This window comes from Papio anubis, chromosome 1, assembly GCF_008728515.1.
Source record: "Papio anubis isolate 15944 chromosome 1, Panubis1.0, whole genome shotgun sequence".
In the NCBI taxonomy this organism is placed as follows: domain Eukaryota; kingdom Metazoa; phylum Chordata; class Mammalia; order Primates; family Cercopithecidae; genus Papio; species Papio anubis.
The window spans coordinates 96,951,486-96,965,907 of record NC_044976.1 but is presented as its reverse complement, the minus strand read 5'-3'; the positions used below and the strand labels follow the sequence as shown (position 1 = coordinate 96,965,907).

The 14,422-nt window shown below is 36.2% G+C and overlaps 1 non-coding gene across 1 annotated transcript; it reads left to right on the top strand.

Moving 5' to 3' along the window:
* Positions 1-4,236: 4,236 nt before the first annotated feature.
* LOC116271934 lies at positions 4,237-4,343 on the top strand. Its single transcript, XR_004180664.1, has one exon. It is a non-coding gene; the product is annotated as a U6 spliceosomal RNA (small nuclear RNA).
* Positions 4,344-14,422: the final 10,079 nt, after the last annotated feature.

Below are 14,422 nucleotides of genomic sequence, written 5' to 3'. Positions count from 1 at the left end.
TGCTATCCCTCCCCTAGCTCCCCACCCTCCAAGAGACACCGGTGTGTGATGTTCCCCTCTCTGTGTTCATGTGCTCTCATTGTTCAACTCCCACTTATGAGTGAGTACATGTAGTGTTTGATTTTCTGTTCTTGTGTTAATTTGCTGAGAATGATGGCTTCCAGCTTCATCCATGTTCCTACAAAGGACATGAACTCATCCTTTTTTATGGATGCATAGTATTACATGGTGTATATGTGCCACATTCTTTTTATCCAGTCTATCATTGGTGGGCATTTGGGTTGGTTCCAAATATTTACTATTGGGAATTGTGCCACAGTAAACATACGTGTGCATGTGTCTTTATAGTAGAATTATTTATAATCCTTTGGGTATATACCCAGTAATAGAATTGCTGGGTCAAATGGTATTTCAGGTTCTAAATCCTTGAGCAATCACCACACTGTCTTCCACAAAGGTTGAACTCATTTACACTCACACCAACAGTGTAAAAGCATTCTTATTTCTCCACATCCTCTCCGGCATCTGTTGTTTCCTGACTTCTTAATGATGGCCATTCTAACTAGCATGAGATGGTATTTCATTGTGGTTTTTGATTTGCATTTCTCTAATGGCCGATGATGATGAGCTTTTTTTCATATGTTTGTTGGCTGCAGAAATGTCTTCTTTTGAAAAGAGAAACACAATTTTCAATGGTTATTTACATGCAACACTGTTCATTTTACGTACACATTTAATTGAGTGCCCACCATGTTTTCATAAGCATCATGGAGCATTATATTTGATATATAGTTCCCCCATTGAACTCTAAATGGTTAAGTCATCTGCTGAGATAAATCATACAGCTGTGAAGTAACAGAGTGGGATTGTGAACCCACATCTGTTTGACTTCAAAAGCCTAAGCACTCCATAATTATGTTCATTTTTTCTACTGAAGAATTCAGAGCCTTTTAACATTGCAAAAATATCCTGGGAATTAGGAGAAGCTGTTCACAAGTGGTGACATGTGTGAGTCTCTAATACCCATTCATTGTTTGGGTTTCCCCAGTCTTGCAAATGGAAGACTTCATTGCTATCTTTAAAGATATCCTTTTGCCTATGGAGTCACTGCAGCCAGTTTGAAGGTCACAGTTTTTTCCCTTTTGCAGCAGTTCCCTTGGCTATCCCCATGCAGAACCCTTTTCTCTTTCTTTTTTCCCCAATACTTATTGTTTCATTCACATATTTACTCACTCACATGTATTTATTGAGTGTCCCCATGAGCCTTAGTGCACAGTTCTAAGACTTGTTATCTTTCCATGTTTTGTTCTCCTGTCCTTTCTTGGTCTCCGCTTACTAAAGTCACATTTTTTATTCTAAGGCCATGCCGTTTATGGGTGTTCTGAAGAGTAGCAGAGGTAAGAATCTTGCCAAGCAAAATGCTATGAAGGCCTAAAATACTTTCTTTAAATTATTCTGCTTAGTGACCTTGCTAAAAACTTCCTTTCTCTGATTTCAGACCACTTTTTTGAATTCTTGTGAGTATATTTAACTGTTTGCTAAGGATGAGTGTTAATTAATTTCTGTAATATTGGATCACCTCCCAGTCCTGCAGTCTCCACATGAGCAGGATCACTTGCATTCTGTTAAATTGCATGCTATATTCAGGAAATTTCCCTTATAAAATATATAGTATCACTATATAGTTATCCAGATAATACTGTTAACTGTTCTCTGGCTACAAAATTTCAAAAATTTGTTTATCAAATGGTCCTCTTTACACAGTAATGTCCTTGCAGAAAGGAAATTAAAAGGTGTTTCTTGTTCTACAAGAGTGTAAAATTAAGAAGAAAAATAAAATTTAGAAAAATTTCACTTTTAGTTTTTCAGAAAAAAAAGACCCTAACCTTTTATAATTCAAAATAGTACAGATTAAAATCAAACCCTTTACAGAGATTATACAAATTTATTCTTTGGCCTAAAGATTTGCTTTCAATTAATCTATTATTTTATGAATGTCATAATGCATTAATTAGAAATTATATCACATTTCCTGCCAATTTTATTTTATGTATTTAAAAAAATGTTTATGAATACAAAATAGTTGTACACATTCATAGGATACATGTGCTATTTTGATACAAACATACAATGTGTAATGATCAAATCAGGGTAATTGGGATATCTATTGCCTCAAACCTTTATCATTTCTTTGTGTTAGGAACACTCCAATTTAACTCCTAGAGTTATTTTCCAAAATATGAAAAATTATTCTTGACCACAGTCACCCTTTCATGCTACTGAACACCAGGATCTTACTCATTTATCTAATTGTATTTTTGTACCCACTAACCAACCTATAATTTTTCTCCCTTCCCTGTTACCCTTCCCAACATTCTGATAACTTACATCATTCTACTCTACTGGTAACCGTCATTCTATTCTATCTTCATGAGATCAATTTTTAAAGCTCCTACATATATGATATTTGTCTTTCTCTGCTTGGCTTATTTCACTTAACATAATGTTCTCCACTTCCATTCACATTGTTTCAAATAACAGGATTTCATTCTGTTTCATGACTGAATAATAATTGTGTATATGTACCACCTTTATTTCATTCATCCATTGATGGACACTCAATGAATGGTTGATTCCATGTCTTGGCTATTTTGAATAGTGCTGCAATAAACATGGGAGTACGGATGTCCCTTTAATGTACTGATTTTCGTTCTTTTGGATATGTCTTACAGCAGGATTGCTGGTACTGCTAATTAAAAGAGGAAGAGGAAGGAGAAGGAGAAGGAGAAGAAAAGGATCCACAGCAGTAGAAACAAAATGTTGCATTGACAAAAATCAATCTTCTAAAGAAGGATCAGGTGAACTGACCAATGCTCCAGGACTGCAGTTAGACATCTGTTGATTTTATGAACACACTGTAGGGTGCATTTATATATACTCAAAACAGACATGTTTACATAAAAGAATAAAAGGCTATATTCCCAAGAGGCTGAAATAACCATACATGTAACTTTATCACTCCACTACACTTTCATAAAGCTCATAGATTTAACTTTTTGAGAAAATATAAATTATGGTACTTTTTCTGATCATTATTGCAAGAGATTTGTCAGAAATTAGTAGAGATGTTTTTTCATGTGTTAAAAAATTAGGGCTAAGGAAATTAAGATGGCAAATGACAAATATCAAACTAAATGTTTCTTATGCTGCAATATTTAATAGGATGCTATCTTGGCACTCATGCTTTCAAGCATGGTCTTGTCTGCCTAGATATCTGAACCATGATTCCAACTCTCCAATGTCCACACAATGTCCACTGAGAAGCTCTTGCACTGTCCTTTAGTTCATTTGTACTCAAATCTGTTCTCTACCATCTCAATTGATTCTAGAGTCCTCTAGTAAATTTGGTACCTGAGTGCTCTGCAATGTCTGGTAATGTTCCCAATGATTCTCAGTCCTGGAAGCCCACCTGTCCCTAGGCCGATCCAAGGTAATAGGAATGGTCTAGAAGGATGACTGGGTCAGACTTTGCTTCCACTTTTTACTTCCCCTCTGACTCTCGGGGGGGAAAATAGTTCTGGGAAGCTAAAGTGGATAAAGGAAGGAAGAGTATGCAAATAGGTAAAAATTGTAGACAGTGGCTGATTTGTTTGTGAACAGCAAAGGCCTACCTTTTCATCTACCCAACTTTCCCCTCCTAGGGAACATTTTGAAGTAAAGTTCCAAAATTATTATTTTTATATGTCTTGATTTTCTTTCCATTTTAATTAATTTATTTGTCTGCTAAACCAGGTAACTCCAAGTCTCGGTCCTCTTAAGTTCCTTGAGGCAAGGCATCTTGCTCCTGTTTGGCAACCTGCTGTGTAGGAACACAACGTTGCAGCCCCTTCTGCTCAGTTCATCCAGTTACCATCCACCTGTTTCTTAACCTGTAAACTTTTCTCGAAATCAATCACCCATTAAACCATCCTTTCTTATTCTTTGTCTTTATGAGTTTATGCAGTTTTTCTTTTCCTTTTAGTGGAAAGGGGAGAGGATCAGGAGGAAAATGCACATAATTAGCTCACATTATTTAGCCAGAAATCACCAATTTCTAATCTTTTGAGAAGTACTTACATGTAAGTTGCCAAACAAAACAAAACAAAACAAAACAAAAAAAAGCAAAAACAAAAACAAAACAAACAAACAAAAAATCTTTTCTAATTTTTAGAAACAAAACAGAAATACTCAAAGGTCGTGCTCGCTTCGGCAACACATATACTAAAATTGGAACGATACAGAGAAGACTAGCATGGCCCCTGCGCAAGGATGACACGCAAATTCGTGAAGCATTCCATATTTTTCACCAAAGTTGAAATGAAGGAAAAAATCTTAAGGGCAGCCAGAGAGAAAGGTCGGGTTACCCACAAAGGGAAGCCCATCAGACTAACAGCAGATCTCTCGGCAGAAACTCTACAAGCCAGAAGAGAGTGGGGGCCAATATTCAACATTCTTAAAGAAAAGAATTTTAAACCCAGAATTTCATATCCAGCCAAACTAAGTTTCATAAGTGAAGGAGAAATAAAATCCTTTACAGATAAGCAAATGCTTCGAGATTTTGTCACCACTAGGCCTGCCTTACAAGAGACCCTGAAGGAAGCACTAAACATGGAAAGGAACAACCGGTACCAGCCATCTCAAAAAAATGCCAAAATGTAAAGATGATCGAGGCTAGGAAGAAACTGCATCAACTAACGAGCAAAATAACCAGTTAATATCATAATGGCAGGATCAAGTTCACACATAACAATCTTAACCTTAAATGTAAATGGACTAAATGCTCCAATTAAGAGACACAGACTGGCAAACTGGATAAAGAGTCAAGACCCATCAGTCTGCTGTATTCAGGAGACCCATCTCACACGCAGAGACATACATAGGCTCAACATAAAGGGATGGAGGAAGATTTACCAAGCAAATGGAGAACAAAAAAAAGTGGGGGTTGCAATACTAGTCTCTGATAAAACAGACTTTAAACCATCAAAGATCAAAAGAGACAAAGAAGGCCATTACATAATGGTAAAGGGATCAATTCAACAGGAAGAGCTAACTATCCTAAATATATATGCACCCAATACAGGAGCACCCAGATTCATCAAGCAAGTCCTTAGAGACTTACAAAGAGACTTAGACTCCCATACAATAATAATGGGAGACTTCAACACTCCACTGTCAACATTAGACAGATCAATGAGACAGAAAGTGAACAAGGATATCCAGGAATTGAACTCATCTCTGCAGCAAGCAGACCTAATAGACATCTATAGAACTCTCCACCCCAAATCAACAGAATATACATTCTTCTCAGCACCACATCGTACTTACTCCAAAATTGACCACGTAATTGGAAGTAAAGCACTCCTCAGCAAATGTACAAGAACAGAAATTATAACAAACTGTCTCTCAGACCACAGTGCAATCAAACTAGAACTCAGGACTAAGAAACTCAATCAAAACCGCTCAACTACATGGAAACTGAACAACCTGCTCCTGAATGACTACTGGGTACATAACGAAATGAAGGCAGAAATAAAGATGTTCTTTGAAACCAATGAGAACAAAGATACAACATACCAGAATCTCTGGGACACATTTAAAGCAGTGTGTAGAGGGAAATTTATAGCACTAAATGCCCACAAGAGAAAGCAGGAATGATCTAAAATTGACACTCTAACATTGCAATTAAAAGAACTAGAGAAGCAAGAGCAAACACATTCGAAAGCTAGCAGAAAGCAAGAAATAACTAAGATCAGAGCAGAACTGAAGGAGATAGAGACACAAAAAACCCTCCAAAAAATCAATGAATCCAGGAGTTGGTTTTTTGAAAAGATCAACAAAATTGACAGACCACTAGCAAGACTAATAAAGAAGAAAAGAGAGAAGAATCAAATCGACGCAATTAAAAATGATAAAGGGGATATCACCACCGACCCCACAGAAATACAAACTACCATCAGAGAATACTATAAACACCTCTACGCAAATAAACTGGAAAACCTAGAAGAAATGGATAATTTCCTGGACACTTACACTCTTCCAAGACTAAACCAGGAAGAAGTTGAATCCCTGAATAGACCAATAGTAGGCTCTGAAATTGAGGCAATAATTAATAGCCTACCAACCAAAAAAAGTCCAGGACCAGATGGATTCACAGCTGAATTCTACCAGAGGTACAAGGAGGAGTTGGTACCATTCCTTCTGAAACTATTCCAATCAATAGAAAAAGAGGGAATCCTCCCTAACTCATTTTATGAGGCCAACATCATCCTGATACCAAAGCCTGGCAGAGATACAACAAAAAAAGAGAATTTTAGACCAATATCCCTGATGAACATCGATGCAAAAATCCTCAATAAAATACTGGCAAACCGGATTCAGCAACACATCAAAAAGCTTATCCACCATGATCAAGTGGGCTTCATCCCTGGGATGCAAGTCTGGTTCAACATTCGCAAATCAATAAACATAATCCAGCATATAAACAGAACCAAAGACAAGAACCACATGATTATTTCAATAGATGCAGAAAAGGCTTTTGACAAAATTCAACAGCCCTTCATGCTAAAAACACTCAATAAATTCGGTATTGATGGAACGTACCTCAAAATAATAAGAGCTATTTATGACAAACCCACAGCCAATATCATACTGAATGGGCAAAAACTGGAAAAATTCCCTTTGAAAACTGGCACAAGACAGGGATGCCCTCTCTCACCACTCCTATTCAACATAGTGTTGGAAGTTCTGGCTAGGGCAATCAGGCAAGAGAAAGAAATCAAGGGTATTCAGTTAGGAAAAGAAGAAGTCAAATTGTCCCTCTTTGCAGATGACATGATTGGATATTTAGAAAACCCCATTGTCTCGGCCCAAAATCTCCTTAAGCTGATAAGCAACTTCAGCAAAGTCTCAGGATACAAAATTAATGTGCAAAAATCACAAGCGTTCTTATACACCAGTAACAGACAAACAGAGAGCCAAATCAGGAATGAACTTCCATTCACAATTGCTTCAAAGAGAATCAAATACCTAGGAATCCAACTTACAAGGGATGTAAAGGAACTCTTCAAGGAGAACTACAAACCACTGCTCAGTGAAATAAAAGAGGACACAAACAAATGGAAGAACATACCATGCTCATGGATAGGAAGAATCAATATCGTGAAAATGGCCATACTGCCCAAGGTAATTTATAGATTCAATGCCATCCCCATCAAGCTACCAATGAGTTTCTTCACAGAATTGGAAAAAACTGCTTTAAAGTTCATATGGAACCAAAAAAGAGCCCGCATCTCCAAGACAATCCTAAGTCAAAAGAACAAAGCTGGAGGCATCACACTACCTGACTTCAAACTATACTACAAGGCTACAGTAACCAAAACAGCATGGTACTGGTACCAAAACAGACATATAGACCAATGGAACAGAACAGAGTCCTCAGAAATAATACCACCCATCTACAGCCATCTGATCTTTGACAAACCTGAGAGAAACAAGAAATGGGGAAAGGATTCCCTATTTAATAAATGGTGCTGGGAAAATTGGCTAGCCATAAGTAGAAAGCTGAAACTGGATCCTTTCCTTACTCCTTATACGAAAATTAATTCAAGATGGATTAGAGACTTAAATGTTAGACCTAATACCATAAAAACCCTAGAGGAAAACCTAGGTAGTACCATTCAGGACATAGGCATGGGCAAAGACTTCATGTCTAAAACACCAAAAGCAACGGCAGCAAAAGCCAAAATTGACAAATGGGATCTCATTAAACTAAAGAGCTTCTGCACAGCAAAAGAAACTACCATCAGAGTGAACAGGCAACCTACAGAATGGGAGAAAATTTTTGCAATCTACTCATCTGACAAAGGGCTAATATCCAGAACCTACAAAGAACTCCAACAAATTTACAAGAAAAAAACAAACAACCCCATCAAAAAGTGGGCAAAGGATATGAACAGACATTTCTCAAAAGAAGACATTCATACAGCCAACAGACATATGAAAAAATGCTCATCATCACTGGCCATCAGAGAAATGCAAATCAAAACCACAATGAGATACCATCTCACACCAGTTAGAATGGCGATCATTAAAAAGTCAGGAAACAACAGGTGCTGGAGAGGATGTGGAGAAATAGGAACACTTTTACACTGTTGGTGGGATTGTAAACTAGTTCAACCATTATGGAAAACAGTATGGCGATTCCTCAAGGATCTAGAACTAGATGTACCATATGACCCAGCCATCCCATTACCGGGTATATACCCAAAGGATTATAAATTATGCTGCTATAAAGACACATGCACACGTATGTTTATTGCAGCGCTATTCACAATAGCAAAGACTTGGAATCAACCCAAATGTCCATCAGTGACAGATTGGATTAAGAAAATGTGGCACATATACACCATGGAATACTATGCAGCCATCAAAAAGGATGAGTTTGTGTCCTTTGTAGGGACATGGATGCAGCTGGAATCCATCATTCTTAGCAAACTATCACAAGAACAGAAAACCAAACACCGCATGTTCTCGCTCATAGGTGGGAACTGAACAATGAGATCACTTGGACTCAGGAAGGGGAACATCACACACCGGGGTCTATCATGGGGAGGAGGGAGGGGGGAGGGATTGCATTGGGAGTTATACCTGATGTAAATGACGAGTTGATGGGTGCAGCACACCAACAAGGCACAAGTATACATATGTAACAAACCTGCACGTTATGCACATGTACCCTACAACTTACAGTATAATAATAATAAATAAATTTTTAAAAAATAAATAAACAAATAAATAAATAAATAAAATACTATAGATGGAAAAAAAAAAAAAGAAATTCTAAAAGGTCTCATTTTTGCAAGACTAAAAAACACAAGAATTCCAAAGAGAAATTCATCAGGTCATAAAAGCTGTGTATTTGATCGTATAGCAAATAGTCAAATTACAAATACATTTAAAATGAGACCAGGTGCAGTGGTTCACACCTGTAATACCAGCACTTCGGGAGGCCAAGGCAGGCAGATGGCTTGAGCCTAGGGGTTCGAGGCCAGCCAAGGCAACATGGTAAAACCTCATCTCTACTAAAAATACAGAAATTGTCTGGGTGTGGTGGTGCATGCCTATAATCCCAGCTACTTGGGAGCCAAAAGCACAAGAATTGCTTGAACCCAGGGGGCAGAGGTTGTAGTGAGCTGAGATCATACCACTGTACTCCAGCCTGGGCGACAGAGAAGGACTGTGTTTCAAAAAATAAAAATATAAAAATAAATAAATAAATAAATTTACAATAATTAAAATCAAACAAGTTTAATGTTACCTTGAAATGAATATTTATATTATGCACTTTTCTGTTTAAATTATTTTAAAATAAGTAGCATAAGAATTTTTTTCAATAGGCAAGTTTTACATTATAAATACTAAAGGATGAAAATAAAATAAGTTTAATGTTATTTTGAAATGAATATTTATATTATATATTTTCTGCTTAAATCATTTAAAAATAAGCAGTATGAGAATTTTTTTCAATATGTCAGTTTTTAAAATATATTATAAATACTATTGTTTGCATTAAAACTAATTTTATAAAAATATTTAATAATAAATTGGTCCAAAATGTTTTACTTCAAATAAATTGATCATATATTATGAAAAAAATTTAAAAGACTTAAGGATTTTTAACATGCCACTTAATAAATTTTACTGTGAAAGGATTTGTGACTCAATAAATTTTAGAAAGTGCTGAGTGAGATGCCCTGCAGTCCTTTCTAATGTGAGCTAAACCCTAATAGGGTGGGATGAAACCCCAATAGTTCTATTATCTATTATTTTAAAATTATACTTTAACATGTACATATTTCTTAAAGTACATTTTGAATGTGAGATATTTTAAACTTCTTCCATTTAACAAGTATTTACTGAACAGTCTCTCCCAGGAACTCTTCTAGGCAGTGGGATATAACAGTAAACAAAACAGATAAGGTCGTTCATGAAGATTAAGTTTTCAGAGTGAGGGGTGGCTATAACAGTAAATAAACAAACACATAAACAGGATAAAGGTGATGAAAGTATATGAAGGAAATAAAGAAATATGATAAATATTATCTGGCTAATGGAATGGAAAACATCACTTCTGGGGTGATATTTATCCAAATTTTAGGGTTTCTTGAGAGGCTGTTGAGCTGGCTGAAGGTTTATCCTTTCTTTCAAATTGCTGAAATACTATAGAGATGACATGGTGGTTAGACAAAGATAGCACATTGGGCACCACCCATGAAGCCTGAGCACGGGTAGCAAACCTTTTGGGTTGTCTGCTCAGCACACAAAGACCTCCTGGTTTGCCCCCTCTTCTACCACAGGATGTGGCCCCATAGTCATACATGTAAACCAAGATGCTTCTGCCTTGAGTGCGGTTGATTAGACTAGGTCAGAACCAACACACAGTTATTTTCTCAGTGTGCTTGGAAATGGAATATGAACATGGGCAGCCAACTTGGACACACATTGTGGACCCACCTTGTGAAAGTCCATTCAGTAAGGAAAAAACAAAGCAGATGTGCTGAGAGAAGCATTTCTAGGGAAGAGAGTTCTGATGGTGCTACTAGGTTATCAATTGCCTTCAAGTGCCCAAATTTAGGCCTTCTCGGGCCCTGCTGCCACATCCCAACTTTGAGTCCTTACCGGAAAATAACAATTTTAAAAAATTAAATTTAGCTCCCACTTGTTTCTGTTAGCAAAAGTGATTTTTTGAAATAACACGTGAATGACAATGCACAATGTGCCTGAGTGTCCAATATTGAGGAAACAACTAATTTTCACATGAGCATACAAGTTGTTAACCAGCGACACCTGACCCACTCTTTAAACCTGAAGAAATACTTACACTACTTACAAAATGGCTCTACTGCCTGAGATTAACTTTGTATTCTTGGATTTTATTTGTATCCCCATAAACAAGCACAATCAATTTTTAAGCTTGACACATCAATCTGGCTACATGCTAATTCTGGTATGGTAATTTCTGGTAAATTTTTAAACTAATCTTTGGTTAGTCCATCTTTAATGGGTCTAATGTATGCACAGGAAAAATTTTGTCTCAATACATAACATTAACATATTAATTTTTGTTTACCTTCTGTAAAGTTTTAAAAACTATTGTAACAAAATAAACATAACACAAAATTGACCATTTTAGCTATTTTAACGTGTACAGTTCAGTGGCATTAAGTACACTCGTATTGTTAATTCTGCTAAAACTTAAACACACACACACAGATTGAATATTAAACGAACTAAAAATGTTCCTCATCTACAAGAGATATGCACAATTTTTATTAATTCATCAATCAAACATTTGCCTATTTCGTGTCTGTCATTGTGGTAGAAATTAGAGATACAAAGATAAATCACACGTTGCTATGAAAAGTTTGCAGTCAACTGGGGAGTTTGATACTTGAACAAATACTTGCATTACAGTTTAATAAGTAACAGTTTACACAAGGTACAATAGGTAAAATAAGCAAAAGCTTCACCTTGGAGGAGATGCAGAAGCTAATTTTTGAGGGATGAGTAGGAGTTCATCAAGTGGAAAAGGCTAGGGGAGATTTCGAAGCTAAGGTACCAGCACAGCAAAGGCATAACAGTTGCTAATACAGTATATGTGCAGAAAGGCAATATAGGTTGGGTTGGTGGGCATCATAGTTGTTTAGCAAAGTTAGTCATGTGGATCTTAGGTTTCTGATTTGTGCTATATCCATGAAATAAGTGTAATATTTTCAAAAGTTTTTTTCCCATATTTGCACATCACTTAATATTAATATCTGAATATTATTACTAATGCACTCAATTCACTTCTTAACTGAAATAAATTTATTTTAAAAGGAAGTTCTACTTCACTACCCTAGAAAAAGAAAACACTATCACTTTGTGAAAATCAAAGATAATACAATAAAAACAAAACAAATAAATTACTAAATTCTAGTTATCTACCACTGATGCTAAAAGATTCCAAAGCAGAGATTTTAGATTAAAGAAGATTAGTATTAAAAACTCTTAAAAATAAACAAAATGGAGAACTGCTTCTTGAATTCATCAGAAAATATGAAAGAGAATTGAAAGAGGAATATTTTCTCAGTATGTGATTCTGTTATTTAAGACCATATTCATGTATCTCCCTAAATCTTTTCAAGCACTATCAGTGAGACACATTGCATATTTCATAAAACCTGGATTACGGAATTTTGATGTTGGAATGAGCAAATGGAGAATAAAGGAGATTTAGAGTATTTAAGGCCTTTGAAGTCCAGGCCATACAGTTGTTAATACATAGCATAAAAATATGATACAACTGCACTGATGAATTAGGAAATGAACAAAGTGGAATCAGAAAAGATAGGGTTATTAAGGTGGAGAAAAAGAGCAAAACATTGATGCAAGGCAAATTTCTCTGTCAGAAGTACATTATAGATTCTCAAGAAGTGTTTGTTTCCTGGCTGACAGACAGGAATCAAGAACACAAAGTGTTGGACAGTGAGTATTTGAAAAGAGCAAGGAACCTGTTAAGTTAGAGATGCAGTGACTTAACATTGGCTAGACTGAATTCAGCCTTATTTGTGTCTAAAATCTATTCCTTCTCTTTACTCTTTCAGGATATCACACCACTTCCTGGGTGTGAATTTTTCTTGTTGCAGAAACAGAAATGATTACGAGTTTCTGCAACAGTAGATTTGTTGTTACCTTCCAGGAAGCTACATGGATCTTGTTACTGATTATGTTTCCCTTATTGAATAACCTACTAAACACCTTTGTGCTGAATTGATTTGTGACCCAACTTTAGCAAGTTTATAAGCTTTCATTAAATACATTTGTGTACTCATGTCACTTTTAGTTCTATCTTATTTTGTTATAATACCATAGTTTTCCATTTGTCTCATGCTTTTCTTTTGGTTGCATTTCATTTCTTTGGTTTTCTTTGTCTTTAATTTTTTTCTAAAATTTGTGCTGCTGATACTAATCTTTTTAATTTAATCTTTCTAGCCACCTTAAATCATTTTTGAAAACTCGATTAGTATATAAATAAATGGACTTCAAATTCCACTCAATTGCACAAATCGGAATCTGTAGTCACTTTTGATACGACGTTTTGATTACCATATCAAACTAAACAATAAATGTTATGTAATTCATTCTTTCAACTCCTTTCCAATCTGTCCCATTTATATCAATCCACAGTTGCTACATTTATTATGCATTCAAGTTTCTTAAACAAGTTGCTAAAGGAGCTTTCTAGCTGGTCAGATGGTATCTACTTATTTCCGTGAGCTTTTCTTTATAGAGCCTCCAGAGTTAATTTTCTTAAAATAAAACAAACCAAAACAACAACTCATTAATATACTCCCCCGCTCAATCTCAATGCCTCCCAGCTTTCAGAATCAAGTCCAAACACTGCAACAGCATATAAGGCATCTAACAATGTGCCTTCCCCCTTTTGCTGACTCTTCCTTCAAACATCCTTGGCCTCTTCTCTCACAATGAGCCTTTTAAATAATACATTATACACTCACTGAACTATTTGTTATTTTCTACCATACTGTGCGCTCTCAAATCTCTCTTGCTAGACTACCCTTTCTAGGCTGTGCAGAGCCAGAGAAAACTGTCCTTGAACTCTCAAAGTATAGAGGAATTTTACAGTTAATAAGTATTGATCAGTAGCTCAGGTCTATGAGCAAGGTCATTTTAGGAAGTAGATGTTAAGTGGGTGATTGAGCTACACCTTATCCAAAAAGAGAGAAAACAGACGAGTCTCAACTCCACCCTGCCTAAGACAAGAAGGGTACTGCAAATCTATAAAAGAATATTCTCTCCTACCACCATCTACCACCATATATCATAGATTATTGGAAGAGGGTCTAGTGGTTACGTGATCAATAATGCAAGTGACTGGAACTCTGGTCAAATTGATACCATAACTTTTTCACTCTTTGGATGTTTTTCTTCTTTTTTTTTTGTAAAAGTAGCTTAAGGAATATTAGCTTCTGACAGCCTCTGCAATCCCTAGTTTCTTGAGAAAATCTGTACAGGGGAAAAAAACTGTACTGTCTACACCAATCTGGGAAGTTCTACCTACCTGATCTCAAAAGATAAAGTAAGTTTATTCTTTAGAATAAAGCTAAACAATGTTTAGACAAAAGTTATAGGCCCAGCATGGTGGCTCATGCCTATAATCCTAGCACTTTGGGAGGCCAGGGCAGAAGGATCGCTTAAGACCAGGAGTTTGAGACCAGCCTGGACGACATACTATGACGTCGTCTCTACAAAAAAATTTAAAAATTAGCTGTGAGTGGTGGTGTGTGCCTATAGTCCCAGCAATTCAGGAGGCTGAGGCAGG